The 21022-nt window shown below is 38.6% G+C and overlaps 1 long non-coding RNA gene, 2 other non-coding genes and 6 pseudogenes across 4 annotated transcripts; all 9 read left to right on the forward strand.

Moving 5' to 3' along the window:
- Positions 1–636: 636 nt before the first annotated feature.
- LOC131924777 (small nucleolar RNA SNORD113/SNORD114 family) lies at positions 637–712 on the forward strand (annotated as a pseudogene).
- Positions 713–1566: 854 nt separating this feature from the next.
- LOC131924782 (small nucleolar RNA SNORD113/SNORD114 family) lies at positions 1567–1638 on the forward strand. Its single transcript, XR_009383047.1, has one exon. It is a non-coding gene; the product is annotated as a small nucleolar RNA SNORD113/SNORD114 family (small nucleolar RNA).
- A 417-nt stretch (positions 1639–2055) lies between these two features.
- On the forward strand, positions 2056–15897 carry LOC131924121 (uncharacterized). Of its 2 annotated transcripts, XR_009382791.1 has the most exons (5): positions 2056–2124; positions 3485–4577; positions 6160–6261; positions 14574–14619; positions 15718–15897. It is a non-coding gene; the product is annotated as an uncharacterized LOC131924121 (long non-coding RNA). The 2 variants fall into 2 exon arrangements; XR_009382790.1 differs by lacking the exons at positions 2056–2124; positions 3485–4577; positions 6160–6261 and adding an exon at positions 13717–13787 and having other exon boundaries at positions 14540–14619.
- On the forward strand, positions 3781–3857 carry LOC131924778 (small nucleolar RNA SNORD113/SNORD114 family; annotated as a pseudogene).
- On the forward strand, positions 5352–5422 carry LOC131924790 (small nucleolar RNA SNORD113/SNORD114 family). Its single transcript, XR_009383052.1, has one exon. It is a non-coding gene; the product is annotated as a small nucleolar RNA SNORD113/SNORD114 family (small nucleolar RNA).
- Positions 6457–6535, forward strand: LOC131924787 (small nucleolar RNA SNORD113/SNORD114 family; annotated as a pseudogene).
- LOC131924764 (small nucleolar RNA SNORD113/SNORD114 family) lies at positions 10811–10887 on the forward strand (annotated as a pseudogene).
- On the forward strand, positions 13991–14068 carry LOC131924746 (small nucleolar RNA SNORD113/SNORD114 family; annotated as a pseudogene).
- Positions 15898–18296: 2399 nt separating the features above from the next.
- On the forward strand, positions 18297–18373 carry LOC131924765 (small nucleolar RNA SNORD113/SNORD114 family; annotated as a pseudogene).
- The last annotated feature ends 2649 nt before the right edge of the window (positions 18374–21022 follow it).

The following is a 21022-nucleotide window of genomic DNA, read 5'->3' on the forward strand; positions in this document are numbered from 1 at the left end:
ATCCTCAGTTCAATTAAAAAATTAGAAAAATGAGTCTTTTCAATTATTGAACATCTATTCTCAAATGACTATTTTCTTAATTCTATGGAATCACAGTTGTAATGGCACTACCATAAATATGGAAACAGCATATTGTTATCTCAAGTTACGATGCCAAAGTGGGGACTAGATAGGTCCTGCTGTTGTAAAAAAGGGAGATACTTGATCCAGTCCCACATGACCCAAAGACTTAATTTTTATTAAGTGAAAATACTTTATTACCATAGATTCACAAATATCTATAGAAAAAGTTTTACACAGCTTACACAAGTTAACTCATTAAATTTTCATCATTCACAGTGTGCATCCCTCAGAAGCAGTGGCTCGGGCTGCTTTAAACAATGGGCCACATTAATAATCTCTACACACACTCTCGGTGTTTACCTGAAGACCTAAAACCTGTGTGAGTAATATTCAAAACTATTATCTTGTTTGGCTCAATGGATTACTCTATGGTACTATAGAGTATACAATGTATCTCAGCAAAGGATTTGGTATTCTGAAGAACAAAATTCATCAGAGGCACTTTTACTGTTTATGAATTCATGTGTTAAACAACAAACATGCACACATTACTAGAGAAGAGTAAGGCTAATATGGACCAATGATGACCTGTTCCCGGCGGTGATATAAGTCAAAGACGATGACTACAATTCTGGTGTCTGAGGTTCACATCACCACACATCCTATGTGCCTCTCTTAGCCAGGGAATAAACTTTAGGCATGTGGAGCACATAGTGACCATTAGAATCAGGCACTTTCATGCATTTTTTAGTAAATCAATGAAACATGATATAAATATTCATACAAATACAAAGGAAAAATTTTTTTTGATGATTGATTAACTAATAAATAAATATTTTACCACAACTGATACTAATCCATGTGGATTTTGTGGAAATCTGTTAAGAAATAATTGGCCTCAAGATGTATATAAATTTTATCCAAATTCCTATATGAACTATGATTAATGGTTTAAGCCCCAGTGGGGTGAAGACCTTAATTTCAAATCTCACTTGAATTCTTAAGAAACTGTCATAACAATGTGAATCCTAAATAACAAATAGTGAAAGAAGAAATGTAAAAATCATATGATAAATATCAATTTTTATTATCACTCTTCCTTTGTATTTCCTGGAAGGATGATGATTGACACCGTGTTTCCTGGCTGGGAGGTCCGTGGTTGCCCTGTCCCCATGTGTAAGGATCAAGGGAACTGATGTAAGTGGAGTCAAAGTCCTTATTTTGCTTTGGGTGGCCTTCATCACACATTTAGGTTGTCTTGGTAAAGGCATGCATAGGCTCCTGATAGGCCAACTATGACTGTGTGCACAATTAAATATGACCATGAGCACAGTGTTGAGGATTTCTAAAATTAAGTAGAAAGACAGAATCAGGGAGGCACAAAACCTGTTGCATAATATCAAAACATCCAGGTTTTGTGAATTGCTATATGACTACTCCAAGTGACACGAATAGTTAGGTGATAAATATATAGAAAGTGTGAGAGAGAGGAAAAGGCAGTGTTGCATCAATGATGACCACTGATGATGTATGATCCATGGATCACGACTACAGGTGTGGGTGTCTGAGCTCCATACCAGAAGTCATGTACTGTGGGTCTCTTAAATACATGTTAGATGTAGTATACTGTGTCATCATAACATCTGTGTTCATAGTTTGAGTCAAATAAATCACATGAGAGGGAAAAGCATTCTCAAATAATACCAATGAGCAATGCTAACAGTATATATATCAAAGTTCAGAAACCCACCAGTAATACATTTCCAGAGGTATAATCCCTTGACTAAGGATGCTGTATACTGTTTAAAATGGTGGTCAAAATTCTTGTTAAGGTTAGACCCAGGTCACCTGTATATTTTCTCAAGAAGAATTTATCATAGTTTTATATACATAGAGAAGTAAAATAAAAAAGAAACAAACACAGGGTAATTGTATAGAACTTGATTGTGTTTATAATCCATTCTTTTTTTCATTGCTCTGGATATTCCCAAGATGAGTTACCCTTCCTTTTGGGTCACGATGTCTACGGCTAGCCAAGGGTCTTTGGAGCACAGTGATCATGTAAGTACAGTTCATGTTCTTGTGTTACTCTAACTGCTTCTCCTTATACTTAAATGAATTACAAATTACTCAAGAGTGGCACATCTGGTGATGACAGATGTAAAATATCATGGACCTTTACTTAATATTATTAAGATTAAAATAATCTGATAACACACTGAATCAAAGAATTGCTCTAAGGCATACTTAATAACATAATTTCCTAACTTGTATTTTTCTCTATCCTTCTATCTATAGATCTACATCAACCTATCTTTCTATATGTCTATCATGTATCTATTCATTATCTATTTATTGATACATCTTTCATCTACTTATCACTATAACATATATGATATAATCTGTCATTAGTATTTTCCTTTTCCCCTGTAACTACAGCTGCAATGACACTATCATAAATAGAGAAAAACCATATTATTATCTCCATTAATGAAGCCAAAGTGAAGGAACGTGAGGGCTTTTTGTTGTGAAATAAGTGGATGATTAATCCAGTTCCATATGACTCTAGAAAATACAAATCAACTGAACCATTCATGTTTTTAAATGACTACAGTATTTATTTATTTATTTAGACACTCTATAGTATTATATGGTTTCTGTGTTGTCTCCTTAAAGTTTGAGGGATAAAGAATCCCATATGCCTCCACTTGGCTCCTTGTATATTTACATTTGACAGACAAGGGTGGAGACTGAGTCAGGGACAACTTCTTTTTACCTGCTTTTACTCAGAAGATTTAACTCTCCCCTGGTGAGTAGGGGATGTTTAGCTAGACAGACACTTGGACCGTTCTTGGTTCTTATGTTTTATTTCTGGTGTTCAGTTGTAGGAAAGTCAATAGTTCTCATACTGTAAGTGACTCTTTGACTTTGCCAGTGAGCTTAGTATACAGCAAACATGTGGTTAGTCCCAATCAATGTTTGTTAAGCTGAACACGGCTACAAAACTCTGTGAATAGACTGAGCCTCCCTATCTATCCATTTATTTAATATTTCTGTCTTTGTATTGTTTTGTACTCTTCAGATAGACACACAAACACTGTCATGCCCAGGTAATCAAGGAAGGGTGCTTACCTCTCTAATCATACTTGCTGAAATGTGTGCTCATAGCTGCTGGCTTCACAGTTCATTGTGGATCTTTGCTTTAGTACTTAAGGGAGGAAAGGTTGACACTATAAAATTTTTTAAATGTTAATATAAAAATATTGCTAAAATCATTAAATGACACTTAAATGAACTAGACCCAAAACATAAATGCTATTCAGTGAAAGTACGTAGCGATTACCACAGTGTCACAAACATCTGTAGAAAAAGTTTTACAAGGCTTACATTAGTTGAGTCATGAAATTTTCATCATCCACAGTGCTCATCCCTCAGAAGGAATGGCTTCAGTCTGCTTTAAACACTGGGCCACACCCAAAATTTCTACACTTAACCTCTGTGTTTATATGAAGACCCAAATCCTGTGTGAGTAATATTCAAAATTATTTTCTTGTTTTGTTCAATGATGCTCTATGTTATTATAGAGTATAGCATGTATCTTAGCAAGGGATTTGGTTATTCCAAATAACAAAATATAATCAGAGGTACATTTATTGTTTTGAATTAATGTGTTAAACGACAAACATACACAAATTCCTAGAGAAGAGGAGGCTAATATGGACCAATGATGACCAAATCTGGGTTGGCAATATAAGTCACGGACGATGACTACAATTCTGGTGTCTGAGGTTCACATCACCACACATCCTATGTGCCCTTCTTAGCCAGGAGATACATGTTAGGCATATGGAGCACATACTGTCCATTAGAATCAGGCACTTTCATGCATTTTCTTAGTAGATAAATGAAACATGATATAAATATTCACACAAATATAAATGATAATAAAAATTTCCAGCATTGATCAAGTAGTAAGTAAACATGATACTATTACTAATGCAGAAATTATGGAAATCTGTTAATAAATAATTGGCATAAAGATGTATATAAACTTTATCCAAGTTCACAAATGAAGTATACTTAATGGATATAACCCCAGTGGCATTCAAGATCTTAATTTGAAATCTCACTTGATCTCTTAAGGCACCATCACAACAACGAGAATCCTAAATAACAAATATTGAAAGGAGAAATGTAGAAATAATTTGTTAGACCCAGGCAGAGGTGGTGCAAGCCTTTAATCCCAGCACTTGGGAGGCAGAGCCAGGTGGATCTCTGTGAGTTCAAGGCCACCCTGGTCTACAGAGCAAGATCCAGGACAGGCACCAAAACAACACAGAGAAACCCTGTCTCAGGAAAGGAAATAAAAAAGGAAAAAAAAGAAATAATTTGTAAAATATCAATCTTTTTATTATCTTTCTTCTTTTGAACTTCCTGAATGGATGATGACTGACACATTGCTTCCTGGCTGAGAGGTCCATGGTTCCCCTGTCCACATGTATAAGGGAACTGATGTAAGTGGAGTCAAATTTTTTGTTTTGCTATAGGTAGCCTTGGTAAGAGACTCACGTCTTAATAAAGTGTTGTAGGTTGTTTTAGTCTTTTGTAGGGCAGGCCACCCAGCTTCCAAATAAAACACACATGGAGGCTTATTCTTACTTATAAATAGCTGTCCTTAGCTTGGCTTGTATATTGATACCTTTCCTTAAATTTACATTATCCAATCTACCTTATGCCTCTGGGCTTTTCCAGTTCTCTTAGTTCTGTAAATCTTGCTCTTACTCCGTGGTTTGCCGTGTAGCTGGGTGGCTGGCGCCTGATATCCTTCTCCTTCTCTTTCTCCTTCTGTCTACCTTTCCCAGATTTCTCCTTCTATTATTTCTCTCTGCCTCCCATCTATCTTTCCTCTGCCTTGCAATTGGCCATTCAGTTGTTGATTAGACCATCAGGTATTTTAGTCAGGTACAGGAGCAGAGTTTCACAGATTAAACAAATGCTACCTAAACAAAGGTAGCACACCTTAAATTAATATTCTATAGCAGTAAAGCCATGCATAGGCTGCTGTTATGCCAACTCTGTCTTTGTGTCAATTTGACATTACCATGAACACAGTGTTGAGGACTTGCAAAATTATGACAAAAGACAGAGAGTCAATATGGCACAACATCTGTTGGATATCTTCAGAACATTTGACTTTGTGCTATGATTTTGAAATAGTCATATAACTATTATGAGTTATAAATATATGTAATAAAAATATAGGAATTTTGAGAGAGTAAAAGGCATTGTTGATCAGTGATGACCACTGAATATGTGTGATCCCTGGATCATGATTAAGAACTAGGAGTCTAAGGTTCACATCAGATCACATGTAGTGTGAAATTATGATATAGAAGTATGATGTAGTATAGTGTGTTATCATAATATTTATGTTCATGTGTTTTCATCACATTTACATAATTAGAGGACAATATAATAAATTTGAGGTGAAAACATTCTCCAAAATAATACCAAGTAGTAGAATTAATGGTATATATACCAAAGTACAGAAATCCACTCTTAATGAATTTCCACAGGTGTAATCCCATGGTTGTGGATGCTGTGTGCTGATTGAAATCATAGTCAAAGTTCTTGATAGGTTTAGAACCGTATCTCCTGTGTAATTTTCTCAGGAAGAATGTATCATAATTTTATATTCTTGGATGAGTAAAAAATTGTTTAATATTTCTGTCTTTGTACCTGTTTGTACTCCCCAGAGGGAACACAAACACCCATCATGTTCTGGTAATCAGAGAATGTGTCTTTATCTCTCTGAGTTCTACTTCCTGAAATCTTTGCTCACAGCTGGTGACTTCATGGTTCATTTTGGGTCTTTCTTTTAATACTTAAAGGGAGAAAAGTTTGATATTATGATTTTCTCAAAATTTTATTTTAAAAATATTGCTAAGATCATTACATACTTAAATGCACTACAACCAAAGACTTAAATTTTATTCAGTGAAAGTACATAGCAATTACCACAGTGTCACAAACATCTACAGAAAAAGTTTTACAAAGCTTATATTAGTTAAATCATGAAATTTTCATCATCCACAGTGCTCATCCCTTAGAAGGAATGGCTTCAGTCTGCTTTAAACACTGGACCACACCCAAAATCTCTACACTTCCTCTTGGTGTTTACATGAAGACCCAAAACCGGTGTGAGTAATGTTCAAAATATTTTTTTTTGTTTTGCTTAATGGGATGCCCTCTGTTATTATAGAGTGTAGATGTATATGAAGAAGGGACTCAGTATTCTGAAGAACTAAATAAAATGACAGGTGCTTTATTGTTAATTAATTAATGTGTTAAACAATGACATGCACACATTACTAGAGAAGAGGAAGGCTAATATGGACCAATGATGACCAAGTGTGGGGTGTCAGTATAAGTCACGGACAATGACTACAATTCTGGTGTGTCTGAGGTTCTCATCATAACACATCCTATGTGCCTTTCATAGTCAAGGGATAAGTGAAACATGCTATAAATAGTCACACACACACACACACACACACACACACAATATATATATATATGAAAATAAATTTTTTGGGGCATTGATCAACTTGTAATAAATATTTTACCAGAAATGCCACTACTAGTGAAAACTCTGGAAGTCTGTTAAGAAATAATTGGCATAAAAATGTATATAAACTTTATCCAACTTCATATATGAAGTATAATTAATGGATTAATTCCAGTGCGTGTCAAGACCTTAATCTTATATCTCACTTAATTTCTTAAGATACTATCATAACAATGTGAATCCTAAATAGCAAATAGTTAGAAAGGAGAAATGTAGAAATCATTTGATAAGTATCAATCTTTTTTATTATCTTCTCTGCTGTGTAATCCCTGGATGGATGATGATTGCCACCTTGTTTCCTGGCTGGGAGGTCCACGGTTGCCCTGTCCCCATGTGTAAGGATCAAGGGAAGTGATGTAAGTGGAGTCAAAGTCCTTGTTTTGCTTTGGGTGGCCTTGATCACACATTTAGGTTGTCTTGGTAAAGGTATGCATAGGCTCCTGTTAGGCCAATTGAGACTGTGCTCAATTAAACCTGACCATGAGCGCAGGGTTGGGGATTTCCAAAATTAAGTAGAAAGACAGAATCAGGGTGGCACAAAATCTGTTGCATAATTTCAAAACATCCAGATTTTGTGACTTGTTATATGACTACTCCAAGTGACACGAATAGTAAGGTGATAAAAATATAGAAAGTGTGAGAGAAAGGAAAAGGCGGTGTTGGATCAATGATGGGTTGATCACTCATGATGATTGATCCGTGGAGCATGACTTCAGGTCTGGGAGTCTGAGCTTCACACCAGAACACATGTAGTGTGGAACTGTGATAGATGTCAGGTGTAGTACATGATAGTGTATTATCATAGTATTATTGTTCATGAGTTTTCATTACATTCATATAATTAGAGTCAACTAAAACACAGGAGAGGGGAATGGATTCTAATATAGTACCATGTAGTAATATTGTAACAGTATATATATATATATATATATATATATATATATATATATATATATATATCTCAAAGTTGAGGAACCCACTAGTAGTGAATTTCCAGAGGTATAATCCCTTGACTAAGGATGCTCTGTGCCATTTGAAATGATAGTCAAGTAAAGCAAAGGATAACCAGGCTACAATGCACAGCCCCAGAGATAGTAGGTATCAAGGAGGACCTTAAGAGTGACAGATGTACATGTATCCTCCTGGGAAGGGGAAGTAAATAAGAACTCCTGAGTGAATTGCCAACCTGGGAGAAGGGGTAGAGATAAGGGGAGGTGGAAGGAGAACCTGAGGGAAGTAGATGGTGGATTTGGGGGAGGGACAGAGATGGAGAGAAATGAAAGAGATGTCTTGATGGAGGGAGCCATGATGGGGTAAGGAAGAAACCTCGTAGAAGGGAAATTCCCAGGAATCCACAAGGATGAGCCCAGCTAATACTCCAAGGCGTAGTGGAGGGGGTGCCTCAACTGGCCTTCCCCTCTAATCAGATTGATGACTACCCTAATTGTCATCATAGAACCTTCATCCAGTACTAACGGAAGCAGATGCAGAGATCCACAGCTAAGCACTTTGTGGAGCTCCCGGAGTCCAGTTGAAGCAAAGGAGGAGAGATTATATGAGCAAAGGGGACAAGATCATGATGGGGAATCCCACAGAGACCTGAGCTAATGGGAGCTCACTGACTCTGGACTGACAACTGGGGAACCTGCATGGGACCGAACTAGGCCCTCTGAATGTGGGTGACAGTTGTGTGACTTGGACAATTTATGGGGCCACTGGCAGTGGCACCAGGATTTATCCTTCGTGCACGAACTGGCTTTTTGGAGCCCATTCCCCGTGGAGGGATGCCTTGCTCAGCCTTGATGCAGCAGAGAGGGGCTTGGTCCTGCCTCACCTTGATATGGCGGACTTCCTTGACTCCCTGTGGGAGGCCTTACCCTCCCTGAGGACTGGATAGGAGGCTGGGTGGAGGAAAGATGGAGGGTGGGTGGGAGCAGCGGGAGGAGGGGGGTGAGGGGCGTGGGGGTGGGAGAGGGAACTGTGGTTGGTATCTAATGTGAAAAAAGAACTCTTAAATAAACAAAACTAAAAATAAAAAGATAAAATGGTGGTCAAAATTCTTGTTAAGGTTAGAACCGGGTCTCCTGTGTACTTTCTCAAGAAGAATGTATCAACCTTTTATATTCGTAGATGAGTGAAATAAAAAAGAAACCACACAAGGGTCATTGTATAGAACATGGTTTTGTGATTTTGTTTCTAATCCATTCCTCTTTTCATCTCTCTGGATATTCCTGAGTTGCCCTTCCATGTGGATCACGATGTCTACGGCGAGCCTAGGGTCTTGGGAGCACAGTGACCAAGTAAGTACAGTTCATTTTCCTGTGTTACTCTGACTGCCTCTCCTTATTCTTTAATGAATTACGCACTGCTCAAGAAGGACACATCCAGTTGAAGACAGATACCAAATATCATGGACACAGTTTCTTAATATCATTAATTTTAAAATAAATCTGATGACACACTGAATCAAAGAATTGATCTAAAGCATTCTTAAGAACTGCTCTAAAGCATATTTAATAACATATTTGATTCCTTGTATTTATCTGTATCTGTTTATCTCTCTGTCTATGGATCTGTCTGTCTGTCTATCCATCTTCAAACTACAAATCCATCATTAACGTATGTATGTATATATGTATATCTGTCTATCTCTCTCTCTCTATCTATGTATCTATGTATCTATCTATCTATCTATCTATCTATCTATCTATCTCTCTATCTATCTATCTATCTATCTACCTCTGTCTCTATACATCATTTATTATATATATATATATATATATATATATATATATATATATATATATTAACATGTGTCTTTTTTATTGTACTTTTTCTGTTGAATCCCAGCTGCATTGGCACTATAATAAATGCAGAAACAGGGTATTGTTATCTCAAGGTTTGAAGCCAAAGTGGAGGCTAGTGAGGACCTGCTGTTGCCAAAGAGGTGGATGGTTCCTCCAGTCCCAGACTCTTTAGAACACCAATTCAACTGAACCACTCATGTTTTTACAAGGTGGTTGTATTTATTTATTAAGACACACTCTAGTATTCTACCACTTCTGTGCTGTCTCCTTGAAGTTTCTGGAATAAAGAATCCCATGTGCATCCAGATGGCTCTTTGCATATTTACATTTGACAGACAGCTGCAGAGACTGAGTCAGGATCTCCTTGCCTTCTACCTAGGTTCACTCAGAAGATTTAGCACTTCCTGTTGAGTAGGGAATGTGTAGCTAGACAGACACATGGACCAGTTTTGGTTCTTATGGTTTTATCTGGTATTCACTTGTAGGAAAGTTAATACATCTCGCACTGTAAGTGACTCTTTGGCTTTGACAGTGAGCTTCGTCTACAGCAAACACGAGGTTAGTCCCCATTCAGTGTTTGTTGAGCTGGACTTGGCTACAAAAATCTGACTCTAGACTGTGCCTCCCCGTCTCTCCATTCATTCAATATTTCTCTCTTTGTACTGGTAGACACACTGGACTCAGTTAGGCACACAATACCTGGAATGCTCAGTTTATCATGGAATAGGTGTTTATCTCTGAGTTCTATATCCTTCAATCTCTTCTCATGGCTGCTGGCTTCATGGCTTATCGTGGGTCTTTGCTTTAACACTTCAGGGAGGAAAGGGTGACATTATTAAATTCTTAACTCTTTATTATTAAAATGTTGCCAAAATCACTACACATTAAAATGAACCAAACCCAAAGACTTAATTTTTTTAAGTGAAAATAAATAGCTATTACCACAGATTCACAAACATCTACAGAAAACGATTTACATACTTACATAGTTAAAGTATGAAATTTTCATCATCCACAGTGCTCGTCCCACTGAAGGAATGGCTTCAGTCTGCCTTAAACACTGGGCCACACCCATAATCTCTACACTTATTCTCAGTGCTTACGTGAAGTCCAAATCCTGTGTGAGTAATATTCAAAATTATTGTCTTGTTTTGCTCTGTGTTATTATAGTTTAGAGCAGAGGTTAGGTATTCTGAAAAAAACAAAAACAAAAACAAAAAACAAAATGAAATCAGAGGCACTTTTATTGTTAATGAATTACTGCGTTAAATAACAAACACGCACATATTACTAGAGAAGAGGTAGGCTATCACGGACCAATGATGACAATTACCCTGCGGCGCTATAAGTCATGGACGATGACTACAATTATGGGTGTCTGAGGTTCTTTCTCATCCTAACACATCTCATTTGCTCCTGTTAGCCTGGTAAAACCATTAGGCTTGTGGAGCACATACTGTTCATTAGACGCATGCACTTTCGTGAATTTTCTTAGTGGATCAATGACATGCTGTAAATATTCACACACAAATACAAATGTAAATAAATATGGTGGCATTGATCCATGAGTAGATAAATGTTTTACTACAAATGCTACTACTACTGCTCGTAGATACTCTCGAAATCTATTAAGAGTGAACTGGCTTAAAGATGTATATAAACTCCATCCAAGTTCACATAGGAAGTATAATTAATGGATTAAGGCCCAGTGAGGGTCAAGACCTTAACACTATCATAACAATGTGAATCCTAAATAGCAAATAGTTAGAAAGGAGAAATGTAGCAGTCGTTTGAAAACTCTCAATCTTTTTATTATCTTCTCTGCTGTGTAATCCCTGGATGGATGATGGTTGCCACCTTGTATCCTGGCTGGGAGGTCCACGGTTGCCCAGGCCTCATGTGTGAGGATCAAGGGAACTGATGTAAGTGGAGTCAAGATTTTTGTTTTGCTATGGGTGGCCTTTATGAGACACTCCTCTCTTAGTCAAGTGTTGTTTTTTTGCTTTTGTCTTTTCTGGGGCCCACCCATCCAGTTACCAAATAAAGCAAACATGGAGGCTTATTCCAAATTATAAATATCAGGCCTTAGCTTGGCTTATTTCTTGCCGGATTTCCTTAACTTGAAATTATCCCATCTACCTTTTGCCTCTGGGCTTCTCATGTTCTCTTGCTTCTGTAAATCTTACTCTTACTTCATGTCTTGATATGCAGCTGGGTGGCTGGCCCCTGATGTCCTCTTCCTCCTCTGGCTCCTCCTTTCTGCCTCTCCCAGACTTCTCCTTCTGTTATTTCCCTCTGCCCCCACCCCCAATTCTGCCTATGCTTTCTTCTGCCTTGCTATTGGCCGTTCAGTTGTTTATTAGACCATCAGGTGTTTTAGACAGGCACAAGAACACAGCTTCACAGAGGTCAACAAACGCAACCTAAACAAAAGTAACACACCTTAAACAAAAGAATACTCTACAACGTTTCCCATTTTTGTTGTCATAAAAGCAAAGGTTTTTACTCTAACATAGTAAAAGTACAGACAACAAAAAAGTGATCTATTCGGGAATTCCATTTACAATACTCTGTCCATTTGTACTTAGCATATTCAAAGAGAATTATGCGTTATCTGTCGTATCTTACAGAATCCAAAGTTTTACAGCTAAGTTACTTTCTCAAGTAAAACTAAGAAAAACTGCAACTGTAACTCTCTAGTCTTCAATTCCATCAAAGACCCCTAGAGATGTAATATATTTGCGTAAACAAAATATGCATCGCACACAACTTCCAAAAACTCTAGCCATGACAGAGACATCTGACTGCCTGGACAGTCACCCAAAGCTTCTCTACGATCTTGGGCCATCCGTCTTCAGCGTACAGGCCCATAGTATCTGGCAGACTTTGCTGTGAAGCAAGAAATTTGAAGGCCTGTCTTGCCTTGATTTGAGACACTTAGTCAGTCACTCTGCTCTGTGTCCTATAGACTGTGTGGCAGTCTCTTTTGTGAAGCAGGTATTTTGAATGCCTGCCCTGCCTTGTACTGGCACAGTTCAACAACCTTTTTCCTGCGTGTCCTGCGTGACAAACCTGCACAGCACAATGTCAGCAGCCAAAGACAAGAGCAGTTTCTTTGTCTAGTGGCCACAAAGAAATCTGGCCACAACGAAAGTAAACCCCATAAGGGGTTCGTTCAGTGCCCCTCACCTCTGAAGCAAATGGGTGCTGCCAGGAGTAGATGTGTCTCATGGTCATGAAAAACTTGAGGATAACAAAACATTTGTAATGCCGTATTCTGTAAGTCTTTGAAAAGTTTGAAGACTCTCTTTTCATCTAAAATATATCTCTATATGATCCGGAAAGCAAACCGAACATATCCACAAATTTGATTGTTACAAGTGACTAACCGCTATCCTTTGTTTCCTGATTTTCCCATATAGTTTATAGTAATCAATTTCCAAAACTAGAACTGCACCCTACATTTCCGACCGAACTGCGTAAGCGCAATACCTCAAACATAAATAGAAACATACATACAATATGTTTTAATCAAAACAACCTTAAATTTTTATCAATATACAAAAAATGGTTTAAACAAGAGTAGAAACACGCATACAGTGTAACAAAAATAGGTTTAAATGTGTATCGATATACTATGATAGTACAATACCAAATACACATATAGCAAAGTACAGAGACCCACTAGTATTGAAGTTCCAGAGGTATAATCCCTTGGCTCAGGATGCTGTGTACTGTTTAAAAATGGTGGTCAAAATTCTTGTTAGGGTTAGAACCCGCTCTCCTGTGTATTTTCTAGTGAAGAATGTATCACAATTGTATGTTCTTTGACAAGGAAACATTGCATAGAACTTGAATGTGTTCATAATCCATTCTTCCTTTCATCTCTCCGGCTATCCCCATGCCGTGTTGCCCTTCCGTCTGGATCACGATGTCCACGGCTAGCCTAGGGTCGTTGGAGCCCAGTGACCGGGTAAGTACAGTTCATGTTCTTGTGTTACTCTGACTGCTTCTCCTTATTCTTAAATGAATGACAAATTACTCAAGAATGGCACATCCAGTTGATGACAGACTTAAATTTTATTAAGTGAAAATGCATAGCGATTACCACAGAGTCACCACGGTTTACAGAAATAGTTTCACAAAGCTTGCGTTAGTTAAGTCATGAAATTTTCATCATCCCCAGTGCTCATCCCTCACAAGGAATAGCTTCAGTCTGCTTTAAACACTGGGCCACACCCCAAATCTCTACACGTCCTCTCGGTGTTTACCTGGAGACCCAAAGCTATGTGAGTAATATTCAAAATTATTATATTGTATTGCTCATATTGTTATATGCCCTATGTTGTGATAGAGTATAGAATGTATCTGACCAAGGTATTTGGTTATCCCGAAGAACAAAATAACACGAGAGGCACATTTATTATTAACGAAGAATTCATGTGTTAAATTGCACGCATACATACATTACTAGGGAAGAGGAAGGCTAATATGGACCGATGATGACCAAGTCTGGGGTGGCAGTATAAGTCACGGACGATGACTACAATTCTGGGTGTCTGAGGTTCTCATCATCATATATCCTATGTGCCCCTGTTAACCGGCGAATAGACGTTAGGCCTGTGGAGCCCATCCTGACATTCTAATCAAGCACTTTCTGGAGTGTTAGTGGATCAGTGAAACATTTTATAAATATTCACACAAATATAAATGGAAATAAATTTTTGAGGCATAGATCAGCTAGTAAACAAATGTTTTACCACAAATGGTACTACTACATGTGGAAACTCTGGAAGTCTGCTAACAGGTCTTAGCATAAAGATGTATATAAACTTAATCCAAGTTCACATGTGAAGTATACTTAATGGATTAAGCCCCAGTGAGGGTCAAGACCTTGACTTTTAAATCTTACTTGATTTCTTAAGACACTATCATAACAATGTGAATCCTAAATAACAGATAGTTAGAAAGGAGAAATGTAGAAATCATTTGATAAATATCAATCTTTTTATTATCATTCTTCCTTTGTACTTCCTGGAAGGATGATGATTGACACCGTGTTTCCTGGCTGGGAGGTCCGTGGTTGCCCTGTCCCCATGTGTAAGGATCAAGGGAAGTGATGTAAGTGGAGTCAAAGTCCTTGTTTCGCTTTGGGTGGCCTTGATCACACATTTAGGTTGTCTTGGTAAAGGCATGCATAGGCTCCTGTTAGGCCAACTGAGACTGTGTGCTCAATTAAACCTGACCATGAGCGCAGGGTTGGGGATTTCCAAAATTAAGTAGAAAGACAGAATCAGGGTGGCACAAAATCTGTTGCATAATTTCAAAACATCCGGATTTTGTGACTTGTTATATGACTACTCCAAGTGACACGAATAGTTAGGTGATAAAAATATAGAAATTGTGAGAGAAAGGAAAAGGCGGTGTTGGATCAATGATGGTTTGATCACTCATGATGATTGATCCGTGGAGCATGACTACAGGTCTGGGAGTCTGAGCTTCACACCAGAACACATGTAGTGTGGAACTGTGATAGATGTCAGGTGTAGTACGTGATAGTGTATTATCATAGTATTTTTGTTCAAGAGTTTTCATTACATTCATATAATTAGAGTCAACTAAAACACAGGAGAGGGGAACGGATTCTCAAATAGTACCATGTAGTAATATTGTAACAGTATATATATATATATATATATATATATATATATATATATATATATCTCAAAGTTGAGGAACCCACTAGTAGTGAATTTCCAGAGGTATAATCCCTTGGCTAAGGATGCTCTGTGCCATTTGAAATGATAGTCAAGTAAAGCAAAGGATAACCAGGCTACAATGCACAGCCCCAGAGATAGTAGGTATCAAGGAGGACCTTAAGAGTGACAGATGTACATGTATCCTCCTGGGAAGGGGAAGTAAATAAGAACTCCTGAGTGAACTGCCAACCTGGGAGAAGGGGTGGAGATAAGGGGAGGTGGAAGGAGAACCTGAGGGAAGTAGATGGTGGATTTGGGGGAGGGACAGAGATGGAGAGAAATGAAAGAGATGTCTTGATGGAGGGAGCCATGATGGGGTAAGGAAGAAACCTCGTAGAAGGGAAATTCCCAGGAATCCACAAGGATGAGCCCAGCTAATACTCCAAGGCGCAGTGGAGGGGGTGCCTCAACTGGCCTTCCCCTCTAATCAGATTGATGACTACCCTAATTGTCATCATAGAACCTTCATCCAGTACTAACGGAAGCAGATGCAGAGATCCACAGCTAAGCACTTTGTGGAGCTCCCGGAGTCCAGTTGAAGCAAAGGAGGAGAGATTATATGAGCAAAGGGGACAAGATCATGATGGGGAATCCCACAGAGACCTGAGCTAATGGGAGCTCACTGACTCTGGACTGACAACTGGGGATCCTGCATGGGACCGAACTAGGCCCTCTGAATGTGGGTGACAGTTGTGTGACTTGGACAATTTATGGGGCCACTGGCAGTGGCACCAGGATTTATCCTTCGTGCACGAACTGGCTTTTTGGAGCCCATTCCCCGTGGAGGGATGCCTTGCTCAGCCTTGATGCAGCAGAGAGGGGCTTGGTCCTGCCTCACCTTGATATGGCGGGCTTCCTTGACTCCCCGTGGGAGGCCTTACCCTCCCTGAGGACTGGATAGGAGGCTGGGTGGAGGAAAGATGGAGGGTGGGTGGGAGCAGCGGGAGGAGGGGGGTGAGGGGGGTGGGGGTGGGAGAGGGAACTGTGGTTGGTATGTGAAAAAAGAACTCTTAAATAAACAAAACTAAAAATAAAAAGATAAAATGGTGGTCAAAATTCTTGTTAAGGTTAGAACCGGGTCTCCTGTGTACTTTCTCAAGAAGAATGTAGCAACCTTTTATATTCGTAGATGAGTGAAATAAAAAAGAAACCACACAAGGGTCATTGTATAGAACATGGTTTTGTGATTTTGTTTATAATCCGTTCCTCTTTTCATCTCTCTGGACATTCCTGAGTTGCCCTTCCACGTGGATCACGATGTCTACGGCGAGCCTAGGGTCTTGGGAGCACAGTGACCAAGTAAGTACAGTTCATTTTCCTGTGTTACTCTGACTGCCTCTCCTTATTCTTTAATGAATTACGCACTGCTCAAGAAGGACACATCCAGTTGAAGACAGATACCAAATATCATGGACACAGTTTCTTAATATCATTAATTTTAAAATAAATCTGATGACACACTGAATCAAAGAATTGATCTAAAGCATTCTTAAGAACTGCTCTAAAGCATATTTAATAACATATTTGATTCCTTGTATTTATCTGTATCTGTTTATCTCTCTGTCTATGGATCTGTCTGTCTGTCTATCCATCTTCAAACTACAAATCCATCGTTAACGTATGTATGTATATATGTATCTCTGTCTATCTCTCTCTCTATCTATGTATCTATGTATCTATCTATCTATCTATCTATCTACCTCTGTATCTATCCATCATCTATCATATATATAATAACATGTGTCTTTTTTATTGTACTTTTTCTGTTGAATCCCAGCTGCATTGGCACTATAATAAATGCAGAAACAGGGTATTGTTCTCTCAAGGTTTGAAGCCAAAGTGGAGGCTAGTGAGGACCTGCTGTTGCCAAAGAGGTGGATGGTTCATCCGGCCCCAGACTCTTTAGAACACCAATTCAACTGAACCACTCATGTTTTTACAAGGTGGTTGTATTTATTTATTAAGACACACTCTAGTATTCTACCACTTCTGTGCTGTCTCCTTGAAGTTTCTGGAATAAAGAATCCCATGTGCATCCAGATGGCTCTTTGCATATTTACATTTGACAGACAGCTGCAGAGACTGAGTCAGGATCTCCTTGCCTTCTACCTAGGTTCACTCAGAAGATTTAGCACTTCCCGTTGAGTAGGGAATGTGTAGCTAGACAGACACATGGACCAGTTTTGGTTCTTATGGTTTTATCTGGTGTTCACTTGTAGGAAAGTTAATACATCTCCCACTGTAAGTGACTCTTTGGCTTTGACAGTGAGCTTCGTCTACAGCAAACACGAGGTTAGTCCCCATTCAGTGTTTGTTGAGCTGGACTTGGCTACAAAAATCTGACTCTAGACTGTGCCTCCCCGTCTCTCCATTCATTCAATATTTCTCTCTTTGTACTGGTAGACACACTGGACTCAGTTAGGCACACAATACCTGGAATGCTCAGTTTATCATGGAATAGGTGTTTATCTCTGAGTTCTATATCCTTCAATCTCTTCTCATGGCTGCTGGCTTCAAGGCTTATCGTGGGTCTTTGCTTTAACACTTCAGGGAGGAAAGGGTGACATTATTAAATTCTTAACTCTTTATTATTAAAATGTTGCCAAAATCACTACACATTAAAATGAACCAAACCCAAAGACTTAAATTTTTTAAGTGAAAATAAATAGCTATTACCACAGATTCACAAACATCTACAGAAAAAGATTTGCATACTTACATAGTTAAAGTATGAAATTTTCGTCATCCACAGTGCTCGTCCCACTGAAGGAATGGCTTCAGTCTGCCTTAAACACTGGGCCACACCCATAATCTCTACACTTATTCTCAGTGCTTACGTGAAGTCCAAATCCTGTGTGAGTAATATTCAAAATTATTGTCTTGTTTTGCTCTGTGTTATTATAGTTTAGAGCAGAGGTTAGGTATTCTGAAAAAACAAAAACAAAAAACAAAATGAAATCAGAGGCACTTTTATTGTTAATGAATTACTGCGTTAAATAACAAACACGCACATATTACTAGAGAAGAGGTAGGCTATCACGGACCAATGATGACAATTACCCTGCGGCGCTATAAGTCATGGACGATGACTACAATTATGGGTGTCTGAGGTTCTTTCTCATCCTAACACATCTCATTTGCTCCTGTTAGCCTGGTAAAACCATTAGGCTTGTGGAGCACATAGTGTTCATTAGACGCATGCACTTTCGTGAATTTTCTTAGTGGATCAATGACATGCTGTAAATATTCACACACAAATACAAATGTAAATAAATATGGTGGCATTGATCCATGAGTAGATAAATGTTTTACTACAAATGCTACTACTACTGCTCGTAGATACTCTCGAAATCTATTAAGAGTGAACTGGCTTAAAGATGTATATAAACTCCATCCAAGTTCACATAGGAAGTATAATTAATGGATTAAGGCCCAGTGAGGGTCAAGACCTTAACACTATCATAACAATGTGAATCCTAAATAGCAAATAGTTAGAAAGGAGAAATGTAGCAGTCGTTTGAAAACTCTCAATCTTTTTATTATCTTCTCTGCTGTGTAATCCCTGGATGGATGATGGTTGCCACCTTGTATCCTGGCTGGGAGGTCCACGGTTGCCCAGTCCTCATGTGTGAGGATCAAGGGAACTGATGTAAGTGGAGTCAAGATTTTTGTTTTGCTATGGGTGGCCTTTATGAGACACTCCTCTCTTAGTCAAGTGTTGTTTTTTTGCTTTTGTCTTTTCTGGGGCCCCCCCATCCAGTTACCAAATAAAGCAAACATGGAGGCTTATTCCAAATTATAAATATCAGGCCTTAGCTTGGCTTATTTCTTGCCGGATTTCCTTAACTTGAAATTATCCCATCTACCTTTTGCCTCTGGGCTTCTCATGTTCTCTTGCTTCTGTAAATCTTACTCTTACTTCATGTCTTGATATGCAGCTGGGTGGCTGGCCCCTGATGTCCTCTTCCTCCTCTGGCTCCTCCTTTCTGCCTCTCCCAGACTTCTCCTTCTGTTATTTCCCTCTGCCCCCACCCCCAATTCTGCCTATGCTTTCTTCTGCCTTGCTATTGGCCGTTCAGTTGTTTATTAGACCATCAGGTGTTTTAGACAGGCACAAGAACACAGCTTCACAGAGGTCAACAAACGCAACCTAAACAAAAGTAACACACCTTAAACAAAAGAATACTCTACAACGTTTCCCATTTTTGTTGTCATAAAAGCAAAGGTTTTTACTCTAACATAGTAAAAGTACAGACAACAAAAAAGTGATCTATTCGGGAATTCCATTTACAATACTCTGTCCATTTGTACTTAGCATATTCAAAGAGAATTATGCGTTATCTGTCGTATCTTACAGAATCCAAAGTTTTACAGCTAAGTTACTTTCTCAAGTAAAACTAAGAAAAACTGCAACTGTAACTCTCTAGTCTTCAATTCCATCAAAGACCCCTAGAGATGTAATATATTTGCGTAAACAAAATATGCATCGCACACAACTTCCAAAAACTCTAGCCATGACAGAGACATCTGACTGCCTGGACAGTCACCCAAAGCTTCTCTACGATCTTGGGCCATCCGTCTTCAGCGTACAGGCCCATAGTATCTGGCAGACTTTGCTGTGAAGCAAGAAATTTGAAGGCCTGTCTTGCCTTGATTTGAGACACTTAGTCAGTCACTCTGCTCTGTGTCCTATAGACTGTGTGGCAGTCTCTTTTGTGAAGCAGGTATTTTGAATGCCTGCCCTGCCTTGTACTGGCACAGTTCAACAACCTTTTTCCTGCGTGTCCTGCGTGACAAACCTGCACAGCACAATGTCAGCAGCCAAAGACAAGAGCAGTTTCTTTGTCTAGTGGCCACAAAGAAATCTGGCCACAACGAAAGTAAACCCCATAAGGGGTTCGTTCAGTGCCCCTCACCTCTGAAGCAAATGGGTGCTGCCAGGAGTAGATGTGTCTCATGGTCATGAAAAACTTGAGGATAACAAAACATTTGTAATGCCGTATTCTGTAAGTCTTTGAAAAGTTTGAAGACTCTCTTTTCATCTAAAATATATCTCTATATGATCCGGAAAGCAAACCGAACATATCCACAAATTTGATTGTTACAAGTGACTAACCGCTATCCTTTGTTTCCTGATTTTCCCATATAGTTTATAGTAATCAATTTCCAAAACTAGAACTGCACCCTACATTTCCGACCGAACTGCGTAAGCGCAATACCTCAAACATAAATAGAAACATACATACAATATGTTTTAATCAAAACAACCTTAAATTTTTATCAATATACAAAAAATGGTTTAAACAAGAGTAGAAACACGCATACAGTGTAACAAAAATAGGTTTAAATGTGTATCGATATACTATGATAGTACAATACCAAATACACATATAGCAAAGTACAGAGACCCACTAGTATTGAAGTTCCAGAGGTATAATCCCTTGGCTCAGGATGCTGTGTACTGTTTAAAAATGGTGGTCAAAATTCTTGTTAGGGTTAGAACCCGCTCTCCTGTGTATTTTCTAGTGAAGAATGTATCACAATTGTATGTTCTTTGACAAGGAAACATTGCATAGAACTTGAATGTGTTCATAATCCATTCTTCCTTTCATCTCTCCGGCTATCCCCATGCCGTGTTGCCCTTCCGTCTGGATCACGATGTCCACGGCTAGCCTAGGGTCGTTGGAGCCCAGTGACCGGGTAAGTACAGTTCATGTTCTTGTGTTACTCTGACTGCTTCTCCTTATTCTTAAATGAATGACAAA

The sequence above is a fragment of the Peromyscus eremicus genome, chromosome 14 (genome assembly GCF_949786415.1).
Source record: "Peromyscus eremicus chromosome 14, PerEre_H2_v1, whole genome shotgun sequence".
NCBI lineage: Eukaryota > Metazoa > Chordata > Mammalia > Rodentia > Cricetidae > Peromyscus > Peromyscus eremicus.